This window comes from Beta vulgaris, chromosome 3, assembly GCF_026745355.1.
Source record: "Beta vulgaris subsp. vulgaris cultivar EL10 chromosome 3, EL10.2, whole genome shotgun sequence".
In the NCBI taxonomy this organism is placed as follows: domain Eukaryota; kingdom Viridiplantae; phylum Streptophyta; class Magnoliopsida; order Caryophyllales; family Amaranthaceae; genus Beta; species Beta vulgaris.
In genome coordinates, this window is record NC_079204.1 from 49,969,925 (window position 1) to 49,984,325 (window position 14,401).

The 14,401-nt window shown below is 37.8% G+C and overlaps 1 long non-coding RNA gene across 1 annotated transcript; it reads right to left on the reverse strand.

The window, feature by feature from the left end:
* Nucleotides 1-1,226: 1,226 nt before the first annotated feature.
* LOC104889294 (uncharacterized) lies at nt 1,227-3,750 on the reverse strand. The gene is made up of 3 exons (XR_002039437.3): nt 2,671-3,750; nt 2,411-2,468; nt 1,227-2,144 (listed from the first exon to the last, which is right to left on the reverse strand). It is a non-coding gene; the product is annotated as an uncharacterized LOC104889294 (long non-coding RNA).
* Nucleotides 3,751-14,401: the final 10,651 nt, after the last annotated feature.

The following is a 14,401-nucleotide window of genomic DNA, read 5'->3' on the forward strand; positions in this document are numbered from 1 at the left end:
TATATGAATATATGTCAAAAGCACTAGGGGAAAAAGGCAGAAGGGCTGCGCAAGAAGGGCTGCGCAAGAAGGGCTGTGCTTTTGTAAAAAGGCGCAGCCCTACAAAACAGAAGGGCTGCGCTGTTTCAAAAAAGCGCAGCCCTTCAATTGGAAGGGCTGCGCTTTTAAAAAAGCGCAGCCCTTCACCTTGAGAAGGGCTGCGCTTTTAAAAAAGTGCATCCCTTCAATTTGAAAAGGGCTGCGCATTTTAAAAAGCGCAGCCCTACTAAGTGAAGGGCTGCGCTTTTTACTACTAGCGCAGTCCTACTAACTTATTTTTTTTTCGATGATTCTTATGCGCGCCCTGCAGTACTCCTTCCCACTTTCCCTCTTAATTTCTTTCACCCAATAGTTTTAGTGCGAAAAACTGAGTGCACCACCACCACCTTAATTAACCGACATTGCTCCACCACTTTGCGCGACACTACCACCACCACCACAACATTGCGTCGGAATCGGAGTGCACCACTGCCGCCCACCACAATTTCGAGTACCCTTCTCTTCTCATTTTCTTCTCCACCACATTGTGGGTCCACCACCACCTTGCGCGCCACCCACATTGCGCGACGCAACCCATATCTTCTCTTCTCTTCTCTTCTTTTCTTTTCTCTTCTCTTCTCCATCATCACCACTACCCTTCTATTCTCTTCTCTTCTCATTTCTTCTCCACCATTTGAGTGGTTAATTAGGTATGAATTAATTTTGTTTTTAAGTTACTTTTGTTTTTCTTAATTGAATTAAATGATTAATGTGCAATCACTACTACATTAAAAGGCAAAGGTAACACACCAAAATCGTTGCAATAGGGCTAAAAGTCGTTGCAGTAGACCTACTGCAACGGTTTTGTACCGTCGCATTTGTTGGCGTTGCAATAGGCCTACTGCAACGACTTTTAGCCCTATTGCAACGGCTAAATGTGTCGTTGCCTTAGATCATATATCTTTTGCAACGGCTTTGTTAGTGGCAGGTTATGCAACATTCTTGGCTACTGCAACGCCTACTTTTTAAGCTATTGCGACGGCTTGAAGCTACTGCAACGGAATTTTTTTTTCCCATTTTTTGGTGATATTGCAACGATTATTAATGTAACATGTTGAAAACCTATAATATTACAGCTCTTGATATATATTAAACGATGCCACAAATGCAAAAGTAGTCTTGAAATGCCAAAAAAAATTGTCATATATATCTGTATCATAATTTCCAAAACTAATTAAACTAAGAGTACTATACATAACAAATCCTAATTAACGAAAATTAACGTACTTAATCAAACCCAACTAATAAATATTTGTTTTAGTACCAGAACATTGATGTTTACCTTTTACAAATATTCTCCAGTAAGAAAAAGAATCTTCAACGTACATAATGTAATTTATCCAACCAAAATGGAGACACAATATTGAAACACTACTTGACAAGGCTAAACCTCAATTGTCAAAGTAACACTACAGCAGAGTCAGAGACAATGCTGAACTACGAAGTTTCACACAATCATCATCCCACTTGAACTCTGGGGCAGTCGCTCCAGCAACAACTACCTACACCATTAGTAAACAAGCATAAACATTATCATATTGTCGAAATTAACAAAATGAATCCTTTCAGTCTTCATTATGATTCAAGAAGCATGTGCTTTTGCAATGGCTGCAGTTACATTGATTATAAATGCAATGCCTTATTCAGTGAAATCAAGAGTACATCTTATTATGTAAGTGACTAGAAGTCTAGAAGGAAGCTAGAACTGTAAACATTTTCTAGATGCATACTCTCTGCATTCGAAATCAAGAGGCACGTAATGTTTTAGGATAAGAAGAAAAACATCCACCTTTCCAATTATTGTAATGATTTATGATTAAATTTTGCAATGAGCCACTAATTTTTTCAAGTGATGGCGGTGACAGAACTTACATCACTGTTATAAAGGATCTTTTGTTAGAATAATGTCATACCGTTGTGGATAGAGTATTATATTCCTCATTATGACTTCAACTCAAAGCATAAAATACCACATCTTAGTACAACAAAATACCAACCCGCCACTAACAGCAGCCACAAGAGCGACATGTTGTTCATCTCTGCTGAACTCATGAAAATAATATGTCCTGGGAAACATGAGAGACAACAAACATGAGAATAATTACTCTGGGAAGAGTCAAAACAATGTTCACATTAATGGTCAGGTTGATGCCCCAACCCAAAAATACGCCTAATGTAACTTTTGGAAGAAATCTCATCTACATTATCAAAATGCCATCCATCAAGAATCAAATTTCCTTTTTAACCTCTTGTTCATAGCCAAGATAAAGAAAAGAGAAGTGAAGGATGTTACTATTTACAAGTTAGCACCACTTAAACAACAAATAATTACCTGAAACCTTCATCTTCTTTTATTTTTATTGTACGTGCGGAGTACAGTGATGACCCACCTGCCATGCCACCAAGCAAATAATAAACAACAATATTTTTTGAAAAGTCTTACTACGGCATAGCATAAAATCAGGAAGCCGTGAACCAGCAAATCGAAGCAAAAGAGCATCAAATCAAACAGCTGCATGTCTGACATGTATTGCAAAACTCACCTTATTCCCAAACTTTTATCTTGGTGAAAGGAAGGAGACGAGAATATACCTGGAATGAAAATCTTTGTTGCCTCTTTTAAAGAACCTAAATCAGTAATGTCTTGAGCCTGCAATATCAAGAAAACGTTTATCAAGATAGCAGTCTGTAGGACAGAAAGCAAGCGGGATAAGGATCACTATGATAATACAATGGGAAGTTAGAAAAGCTTAAAATGGTAGGTGCAGAGTCGATCGGGCCACATTAGGAAATCAAGTCCCAAAGTCAAAGACATATAAAGAGAACCACTATCGGTGCTCCAGCAACTTAATATGGCAATAAATGGCAGGTACACAGCTTTAACAATACCCTCATCAAAATAGGTGTCAGCTGGAATTATATAATAGAACAAAAGTAACATAGCCAAAAGAAGCAGATTTGTTAGAAAATCTTGAGAAGTAAATTAAGTAAAATAAGACACAAACCTCCAAGAAAGTGATTTTCAGTTGGTTGCATGACTTAATAATAACACTCACTACCTCGAACCTGCATCATGAGGACGAATTTAAGTACTCCCTAAAAAGTGATAAGCTTGATGACAGAGATAAATCTCTAATTCCCTATAAAATCAAATTAGAATGTTGTTTCCTTCCAGTGCAATTATAAAGCAATAACTGACAACAGTTATAACCAAAATTACTCTACTTATTGGGCATAGACAAATTCCTTTTAAGTACACATATAAATCATTTTGCTTCTAAATATCGCTCCACTTGATCTGTTTTGCTGCTCTCCTGAGTTTCACTAATTAACCAAAGGTTGTCCGGCTCGGTTAGATCCCAAATCTTCAGGAATTTCACCAAGTCTCTCCTGAAAAACAGATATAGATGTTGATGATTGCCTTAAAAAACAGAATTCAGAATGTTTCTTCCAAAAAATAAGAAGTAAGAGTATATAGATGTCGATGATTGCTTTAAAAAACAAAAATCAGAAAGTTTCTTCCAAGTACGAGATATCTGTGGCTATTACCATATATAGTTAAAGAATGAGGCTGATGAATATGCAAAAAAAAAAACGTGTATAAAAAGTGGTTGTGCATTGGACATCTTAGGCAGTAGTAGCACACAACATAAATTTCTGCATTTTCATTCTATATTCTTCAGGTGTGCAGTCAGCTATAGTACAATATGTAGTAGGAATTTCACTCCCTCTTTTTCCACCTAAAACCATACAAGAAATATATAATGGCACCAATCTGAGTAAATTATTAAACTTTCTGTTGCTATAGCTGCTGCCTTTTTCAGAAAAGTAGACATATGTGAAGAAATGTTGAATAATATTTAGAGCTTAGACAGTGGCAGATTCTAAGTTGCTTCCCTGACCTAGTGACCAGCCTACAACAGTACAACTATAGTTTCTATTTCAGCATAAAGATGTAAATCAACGATCTTAGGTGCAAATTACGAATATCAATAACAGTAGCAATGCACACACAAAATATAGGTGGAACGCCTAATTATAAGAAAATATACCCATCTTAAGAACACTCTTCAATTTGTCTATAGAGTTCAGTGTCTTCATACTCATCATACCCCATTTGCCCGTGTTTACACAACACGATCCTTTACATGGTTGTTCCTGTGTGCACCACAACACACTAATGGCCTATTTTTTAGGGACCCAACATCCTAATGCTGCCTACCTTAGGGGATATTCTGGATATTCTGGTTAAGTTCAGTTTCCAGAACAAAATTTGGCACCTATTTCGCTGCTAATCTTTGCTGTGTTATGTTATAGGGATTCTTCTTGCTTCCTGACTGAAGAAGCTAAGGCTCGCCATAACATTCGGACAGCTAATATTAGCATATCAGCACGGCACCCTTGCTTTGGTAACAGGTGAATACCATTTTTTGTTTTCCTTATCATAATTATAAATTGCTGTGCCTCTAGTTCTCCTCACCTATGACTTGTTACTGTACCTAATATCTCTTCCCATTAAGTGCTAAGGCCTGATTTACCACTAATTAGTTGAGAGTTTGAGACTAGTAGGCAGCATCATTGTATGTTGAGACTAGTAGGCAGCATAGTATTTAATGTACTAGACAAAATATACTTCCATTTTCTCTATTACATGGAGATAGTGCATCTTAACTGTAGCCCTTTGTTATGAGCTGAGTTTTTTTTTCTCCGTCACCCCCTTGATCATGCACTTGAGATCGATATATAGCTACTGCTATAGTGTGCTCACCTAGCTTTAAAGCATCATGCTTTTTCAGGTGGCAAGAAATTCTCATAAATAGAGTTGTGGGATATGACACTATTCTGATGAATAGTTTGCTTGATTATCCTGGACAAGGTACCCCTCACAGTATAGTTCAGTTTGTATTTGTGGTTTTTAACACATCCTGCCCCCCTCCCTCGTCCACCTCGACTACGCCCTGCCACTGCACACACTCACTGCCCCCCTCCGTGCACTGCCATTTCCCCCTCCCTGCTAGGGCTGGCAATGATGCGAGTCGAGCTCGAGTTTGACTAAACTCGACTCGAACTCGAAAACTCATACTCAAACTCGACTCGACTCGAAAACTCGCGAGTTTCAAATTGTCAAGCTCGAACTCGAACTCGAACTCGAAACCTAAACTCGAACTCGAGCTCGAACTCGAGCTCGAACTCGAACTCGTTTCAAGCTCGAACTCGAACTCGTTTCAAGCTCGAACTCGAACTCGTTTCAAGCTCGAACTCGAACTCATTTCAAGCTTTTTGGTCATTTGATATAGTTCCATTTTTTATAGAAGAAATCCTTTACTTTTCTTTTTTGTCATTCTATACACTTTTTTTCCATTTTTAAAAAAAAGAAAAGTACAAGTATTTTTATAGAAAAAATATAAAGTTAAAATTTCTTAGAAAAATTGAAAGTATATATATATATAATTTTATCGAGTATCTCACGAGTTTCTCGAGTCGAGTATTGAGTTGCTCGACTCGACTCGTTAACCTGACGAGTCGAGTTCGAGCTCGAGTCGAGCTCACTCGAGTCGAGCTTTGACCGAGCTTTGACCGAGCCGAATTCGAGTAGTTCGCGAGCTGTCTCAACTCATTGCCAGCCCTACTCCCTGCACTACCACTCCCCCCTGCACTGCCTCCCTTCTTGCACCCCTCCCTCACTGCACACACCCCCTCCATGCCCTGCACTCCCTACACTCACTACACACACACCCTCATTGCCTTGCACTCCCCACACTCACTGCACACAACCCCTCCCTGTCCTGCACTCCCCACACTCACTGCACACACTCACTACCCAACCTCCCTACCACTCCCCCACACACTCACTGCCCACCCCCTCCCTACCCTGCCACTGCACACACTCACTACCCACTGCACACACTCATTGCACAAACTGCACCCTCCCTCAACTGCCTGCACTCCCCACTCCCCTCCTTGCCCTGCCACAGCCAGTCCCCACCCCTCCCTGCACTACCACAACAGTCCCCACCCCCTCCCTGCCCTCTCGCAGTAACTCCCCTACATTTAGATCCTGCATCCTTGAAAAATTTGGTTTGGGCATTGCCTTATTAACTCAATACTTGTATATGTTATCTAATGTGAAGTTGTGAACTGCAGCTTCACTGGTTTACAGAAATTTTCTTTTCTTGGCTCTATCATATATGAGATCTTGTGTGATTATTCCATGGCCTTGTGCTATATGGTGTTTTATTGAAACAGCTGACACTAAAATCTCAACTCTATAATTTACTCTTTTCTACTTACGACGTTGAGATTTCAAGAAAATTCTGCGAACTACATTTCGATAACATATCACATAGCAGAATTCCAATACATTTCAAGAAAATTCTCCTAACTACATTCCAATAACACAGCAGAATTTCAATAACATTCGTAACATAGCAGAATATCTTGAGATTTCAATAACATAATGCTAACATTCCATAATTCAGAAAATATTAAAATATGATAGCTTACAGACAATTTTGATAAGAAAGAGCCCCCATGGACTTGATTGCTATAAAAAACAAAGGAGAGGAAGCCAGGGTTCTTCCTCTTCCTTTAGATCCCTACTATCCTCTGAAATTCACAGTTCCTTTGTTTGTATTACTTTCTTCCAGGAATTAGATCAAATTTATGAGGCTGAAAATATAAAGAACGCACATCATCTCTCAGTTCACATAATTTTCCTCCCTCTATGCATTCGGCCACTACTTTAAAGTTATGTGGAGGATATTGATAAAACATAAAATTCCTAAAACATAGCGTAATATCCACGAATTTCAATAATATCAAGAATTCCTAAAACATAAAATTCCTAAAACATAGTAGAATCTCAATATCCACGAATTTCAATAATATCAAGAATTCCTAAAACATAAAATTCCAATAACAATTGATTGAAGAACATACCTTATGAAGCTCAACTAATGATCCGAAATTTTCCCTTTTTGTTGGGTTTTCTTGAATTTCGACTCTTTGGCGTCTTTTCTTGAATAATTTACACTCTAAATTTATATCATATTACCATGGACCAAAACAATAACTTTAATATTAGATAATTTCCAGAAATCGATTGAAAATTTCCATAATTCACAAAATTCAAGAAACTACCTTAACTTTGGAGCTCGACTGGATTTTGTGGCTTTTGAAGGATTTCCAGAATTCCCAAAACAGAAGAACGCACCTTTGAAGTTCGAAATTTCGCCTCTTTGCTTGTTTTTCTTTGAATTTCGCCTCTGTGAAGTAGTGTTCGTGAATTTGCCTCTTCCCTCTTCCTCTTAGTATATAATTGAGTAAAATTCAGTTCGTGATTTCAGTTCATAGGAGAGATTTGGGATGGGAGATTGAAATTTGTTGGCAAACATGCAATTGATAGGGTAAAATTCAGTTCGTGATTTCAGTTACCTGATCATGAGCAATGGGTTTCCTTGTTTTAAGGAGATAAGGCACTAGCTGTTCAAACTTTGAAAAGTTTTAAACTTTCGTGAAATAAATTGAGGGATTATCATTGCGCGTAATATTTTGTGCGTGGATGGAGTTCGTGGCAATGCAACATATGAGTAATATCTAATGCAAAGATCATCCCAAGTCGTTGCAATAGATATATCTAACGCAACGACCATCACCAAGTCGTTGCAATAGATATATCTAATGCAACGGTTACTATAAAGTTGTTGCAATAGCCAAATCTATGAACCTAAATTGAAATGAGTCGTTGCAATAGATGATCCTACTGCAACGGTATAAAAAATAACCGTTGCATTAGCTTATATTAACCATTGCGTTTGATTCAAAATGTAGTAGTGAATGTGGGTTTTGTCAATTGTAGGAAGAAGAGGCTAAGGAAGGCAAATAAAGTCCCAAGTAGCTCTTTTCTCTTCATTGCTCGTCGTTGGTGTTAAGAGGTAACTAATAGATAGTTTAACATGTAGACAAAGTTGATAATTTATTGAATTATATGTATTTTTTATAAAGTATATATATATTATTTGTTCATATGAGATTGTATCAAAACGCAATGTGATTTAGCTATATATATGAAAATAACTAGTTGTTTGAATCATCATCATATATGCCTAGATACCCGTTCAAGACTTACTCATTAGGAGTAAGTCTTGAATAGTCCCCGGTTTGGGACTGTTCTTGGACGTTTGATCTCACTTAGGTGGTGAATGTGTGTCTTCTTTTCAATTCTGAGGAAAATCTTGGCTTATCGTTTCTCTACATTGTTCTCTGGGTACATATGTAGATAAGCAATTATCTACATTGTGTACTTGGAGAACTGTAGGGAAATGCTGCCGGATTTTCCTGCCCCCACCTGCGTGAGGACCGTCGTCACTTTTTTTTTTCATCAATAAGAAAAGTCTATCATTTCATACTCATCAAACCCATACAACCTAGGCTAAGACATATTATTACACATAGTCAAGCTCAGGTTCCTCAACCAATTTCTATCATCTCTCGAAACTTTCTTAGGCAGTATACTGTACACTCTTTCCACTACATTACATTGAACAAAATTAACAGAACGCTCGACACATAATACCTTATGTTGCCAAAACACCATATTTCTAACCCACCATATTTTATAGATTGCAGCACTAATAACAGCTAGCATGACCTGCTTTTGAAACTTTGAAGCGCCACATCTATGAATCCATCTAGTCATCTCCTGCACACTGATGCTCCTTCCACCAATTCCTAACCAATCTTTGAGCCACTCAATCAACTTCCTGCTGTAATGACAAGTAAAGAAAAGATGCTTGTGATCCTCTAGCTCCAGACCACAAATCAGACATGCTGGAGATTAACACACCCCAATTCTAGCTAGATGTTCTACAGTCTGCATCCTTTCCTTCATGACCAACCACATGAAAAATCTATGCTTGGGAATAGAGATCCTATTCCATACAATCTTAGCCCATTCCACATGATCCTCCTCACCTACCAATCTCTTGTACATTTGCTTCACAGAGAAAGAGTTCATTTGCAGCATTTGCTCTTCTGAAATAACCTGCTTCAGCTTTTCTTTGACCTCACAAACCTTCCTCCAATACCAGCTACTACTAGTAGGAGAACTATACTCCCACCATCATATGTGCGAGGACCGCTAACGTCAGAAAAACCTCGAAGGAGCGAGAGAGGCACGATTTTGAACCATGAAGGAGAGTGAAAGACGTGCGATTTCGAACCATGAAGAAGGGTAAAAGAGGCACAATTTCGACCATAAACTTCGCCTGAAATCTGCAACCTTGTTTGATTTAGGAGTGAGAGGCACGATTTCGACCATAAAGGAGATTGCGGGAATTAAAAAGGATTGGAGTGCGAAGTAGGGAATGAGAGGAGTAAGAGAGAATAAGGGAGGAGTGAGAGTCGTGACAAAGAAGGCAGGAATGAGATAGATTAAGGGAGGAGTGATCGAGAGGCGTGGAATAAGGGAAGAGTAAGAGTATAGTGTTCAAAAGACGCATAGGAAACCCTAGCCTCTTTTTTATAAATAAAATAAAGATATTGTTGCTGGCAGCAATAAATGAAAATGGTAATTTTTTTAATATATTGCTATAGTTTTCCGATAAACAACAATAGGTTTTCTGCATTTATTTTCTTTTTGCGCGGTCTATTACTGCATATGGGTATAACTCGCATCAATTTAATCGCAACAATACACAATTATCCTACTGGTATTTGTTATCATAACCTATACAAACGATTTCTCTCAACTTCATAACAAGAGAGAGAAAGATCATCCTTATTTTATTATAAAAAAAGTTAAGGTTATTTTTGTTTTAAACTATCAATAGTTAACAAAATTAGTTATTCGCTCAGTTTCAATAACATTTTACAAGTTTAGGTTTACCAAAAGCATGCATGTAAATATAAGGATCTTTTATAAAAGACCTAGATATCATGGTTATCTCATGTAATGTCCTAAAATTAAACTCTTGATTAAAATACGTTACTTCAAAATTCGTGGCCTTATGCCACTTGCCAACTTCAAAAATTAAAATTAACACCTTTATCACATATATACAACTTTTTTTTTCCTTATAGTACTATCCTTTATAACCTAACCGCTTATCTTTTATGTCCACAGTTTTTTAATATAGTGTCAATTATTTTTTCATAAATCACATATATAATCATTTGTCCACATAAATTTAGTTTAATTTGCACCAGGTACATATAAGTTTTTTTGTGTGTCGTAGTCAATAACTTAGACTAAACCTTGGGATTTTGTTGCTATCCGTTGGATTTAGGAGGTTATATACTTTCTATTTATATGCTTCTTCGTTTTTTGAGGAATGCCATTTTTTGAGATCCTTCTCCTGTTGAGACCATGGCCCAAAGTGTTCTCAATCTACATTCTCAATTTACATTCTTCAGCCCAATCAGACTACTACTAATTAAGTTAGCTTTGTCACCAAGTATTAGTACTGCTGATGTAATACTATAGTACTGATATTAATGTTTTTGTCTGTAGCTAATTCTGTTGTCTGATGCTCATTGTTGTGTTGTAATACATCCGTTATTTTGTCTGATCCAAGAAGGATTGCAGGACATCTGTCATCCTAGGAATGGATATGTCTGTAGTTTGTAATCAGAGCATCAGTAGTATATTTATGTAGCTAAGGAAGAATGTAAGGATCATTCTGAAAAATGGAATGAAAGAGAAAGTGATAGAGTTTATCACTATCAAGAATGAATAACTTTTGTCATTGTTTTCATGGTATCAGAGCTACGGCTACTCAAATCACAATCATTCACTGATTCTATTTCATTTCACTAAAAAAAATTTCAAACTTTGTCAAACCAGTTTTTCCAAAATAGCTAAAAAAAGGAAGATGACTACTATTGAAACAACCAGTCCTATTTATCTCCATCCTTCAGATGGAAATAATTTTATGACTGTGGAAAAACTTCAAGGATCATCAAATTATAGATCCTGGAAACATTCCATGGAAATAGCTCTGGCATCAAAAAGAAAGCTAGGCTTTGTTACAGGATAGGTCAAAAGAGAGAATGGCACAGGAGTGAAGGCTGAAGCATGGGATACTTGTAACAACATGATAATCTCATGGATTCTTGGGTCTGTGTCTGAACCTATAAAGAAATCCATTATGTTTGTGAGCAATGCTTGTCAAATATGGAGGCAGTTGGAGCAAAGGTTTGCTCTCACTAATGGAACTAGAAAATACAAGCTAAACAAGGACTTGTATGAAACAAAACAAGATGGAAAGCAAGTGAGTGAATATTACACTTCCATGAGAAGTGTGTGGGAAGAACTGGAATCTCTCACTACTCTACCTGCTATTACCACAGTCACAACAGAAGTGACTGAGTTCATAGAAGCTATACAACAACAACAAGAAGAAATGAAGCTGTTTCAATTCTTAAATGGTCTAGATGAGATCTATGGACCATAGAGGAGCCAAATGCTGATGATGAGCCCTCTTCCAACAGTGGAAATAGCATGTAGCTATATAGAACAAGAAGAATCTCAGAGGGAGGTTCTAGGACAAGTAAAGGAAGAACCAGATTCTATAGCTATGTACAACAACGGAACTGGGGGAGTAATGAACCAAAAGAGTCTTCAATGTAGTGTGTGTGCATAACTAGGACACATTGCTGAAAAATGCTGGTTTGTAATTGGTTTTCCAGGAAAAGGAAAGAACCAAGGACAAAACCAGACTCAATCTCAATACAAGGGAAAAGGTAAGATGAACTACAATCAACAAAAATGGAGCAAGGGAAGGAATAAAGAGCATAAGGTAGCTGCTAATGTTCATCTTAATCACAATGAGGGAGCATCAAGTGGTCAGGGAAGCACTATAACTGCCCAACAACTTGACAGCTTCTCAAGCTGTTACCTACACCATCTAAAGCAGGAGACACAGATGATGAGATGGATATAAGCTATGCAGGTATGGTGCCTTGTTACTTTGCTGACGTAGGCAAGAATAATGATGCATGGATCATAGATACAGGAGCCTCAGATCATATGACTGGGACTCCTGATATACTTACTGATCTCACAGAATGTAAGAAAAATGCTTTGATTAACTTACCAACTGGTGAGACTTCTAAAATCTCACACACTGGACATATAGTGTTGAAAAACAATGTTAAACTTAACAATGTGATGTACATCCCAACGTTTAAACATAATTTACTATCTGTCCAAATAAAGATGTGTGAAGATGGAAATTATAAGGTGATGTTCTATAAAACTTTTGTATGGTAGTTGATGAAGTCACACGAGAAGTAAAAGGAGTAGGAAAGGGTGAAAATGGCTTGTATTACATGTTAGATGAACCAGTGAGTAAAACTTTGAGAAGAATCAGGGAACAATGCACTAGTAGTACATACATGAAAAAGATTAGTAGTTGTAATAAGAATGTTATGACTGCAAGTAGTTGTAGAGAAGTTCCTAGTGTTATTAGGAATGTTGCTAAGCTTAGCAAGGAGACATTATGGCATCATAGAATGGGTCACACACCCATGAAGAAGTTGATGATGATAGAAGAGATTGGTGTGAAGGGAACTGGAACAGATGTGTGCTTAGCTTGTCCCTTAGCTAAGTTCACAAAGCTGCCCTTCCACAAGAGTGACTCAAGAGCAACAGAGAAGTTTGCACTTGTTCACATTGACACCTGGGGGCCTTATAAGGTCAATTACAGAGGGAAATACAGGTATTTTCTTACCCTAGTTGATGATTACTCAAGAGTTACTTGGGTTCATCTTCTAAAACTTAAGTCTGATGCATTTGATGCTATCAGGAGTTTTGCTGTTATGATACAAACTCAATTTGGGAAAGGAATCAAAATACTAAGATCAGACAATGCTCTTGAGCTTGATGATGCAAAATGTAAGAAGTATTTTGGAGAAATGGGGATTGTTCATCAAACATCCTGCACTGACAGGCCCCAGCAAAATGGGAGAGCTGAAAGAAAACATAGAAACATACTTGAGATGGCAAGATCACTGAGGTTTCATGCTGGATTACCTCTCCAATTCTGGGGAGATTGTGTTCTTACAGCTACCTTTATTATCAACAGGGTTCCTAGTGATATTCTGAAGGGTAAAACTCCCTATGAAGTTCTTCATGGAAAGAAGCCAGACTACAGACAAATTAGATCATTTGGGTGTTTGGCATTTGCATACAATCCAGAAAGAAGAAGAGACAAGTTTCAAGCAAGAGGAGTACCGTGTATCTTTCTAGGATACTCTCACACTCAGAAGGGGTATAGACTTCATCATTTGCTAACAGGGGCATCATTTGTATCTAGGGATGTCAGATTCTATGAATTTGTATACCCTTATCACATATTTCACTCAAGTACTCTTCACTCAACTACAGAATAATATTTTGAAGAACAGAACAATGTTGCTGGTGTGTATGATGATGAAGAAAGTGAAGAAGAAACTAGAGAAGAAGTAAGAGAAGAAACTGAAGAAGAAATTGAAGATGCAATTACTGCACCTGATCTTCCTTTTAGAAAGTCTAGCAGGACTTCTAAGACACCTGTATGGCATCAAGATTATCACATCAGTGCTAATCATGTTCAAAGAGTTGGAACAACTCAAGTCACATCTCAGTTCACTTGTATGATGGGCACTGTAAGTACCACTCAGGATCCAAGACATTTCAAGGAAGCTATTAAACATTCACACTGGCTAGTTGCTATGAATGAAGAGCTAGAAGTTCTTGAGAGTAATCACACATGGGAGATCACTGACCTTCCACCTGGAAAAGTTGCCATTGGTTGCAAGTGGTTATACACCACTAAGTATGATCCTCAAAGGAACACTACTAGACATAAGTCTAGGTTAGTAATCCTTGGAAATAGGCAAAAGTATGGCATAGACTATGCTGAAACTTTTGCTCCTGTAGCAAAGTTGACTCCAGTGAGGGCTCTTCTTGCTGTAGCTACCATGGAGGGTTGGCATACACATCAAATGGATGTGAAGAATGCCTTCCTCCATGGGGAGTTGGATGAAGTTGTTTACATGAAGTATCCACCAGGCTATGAAGGAGAAGGGTTCAGATTTGATGTCACACCTCAAGAGAAGAATGAAAGCAAACCACCTGCAAACAAGGTGTGCAGATTGCTTAAATCACTTTATGGATTAAAGCAAGCACCAAGGCAGTGGTTTGCTAAGTTGAGATCAGTGTTAATGAAGAATGGCTTCACTCAATCAAGAAAATGATTACTCATTGTTCACTAGGGTCAATGAATCATCATTTGTGGCAATCCTAGCCTATGTTGATGATCTGATCCTAACAGGTAATGAC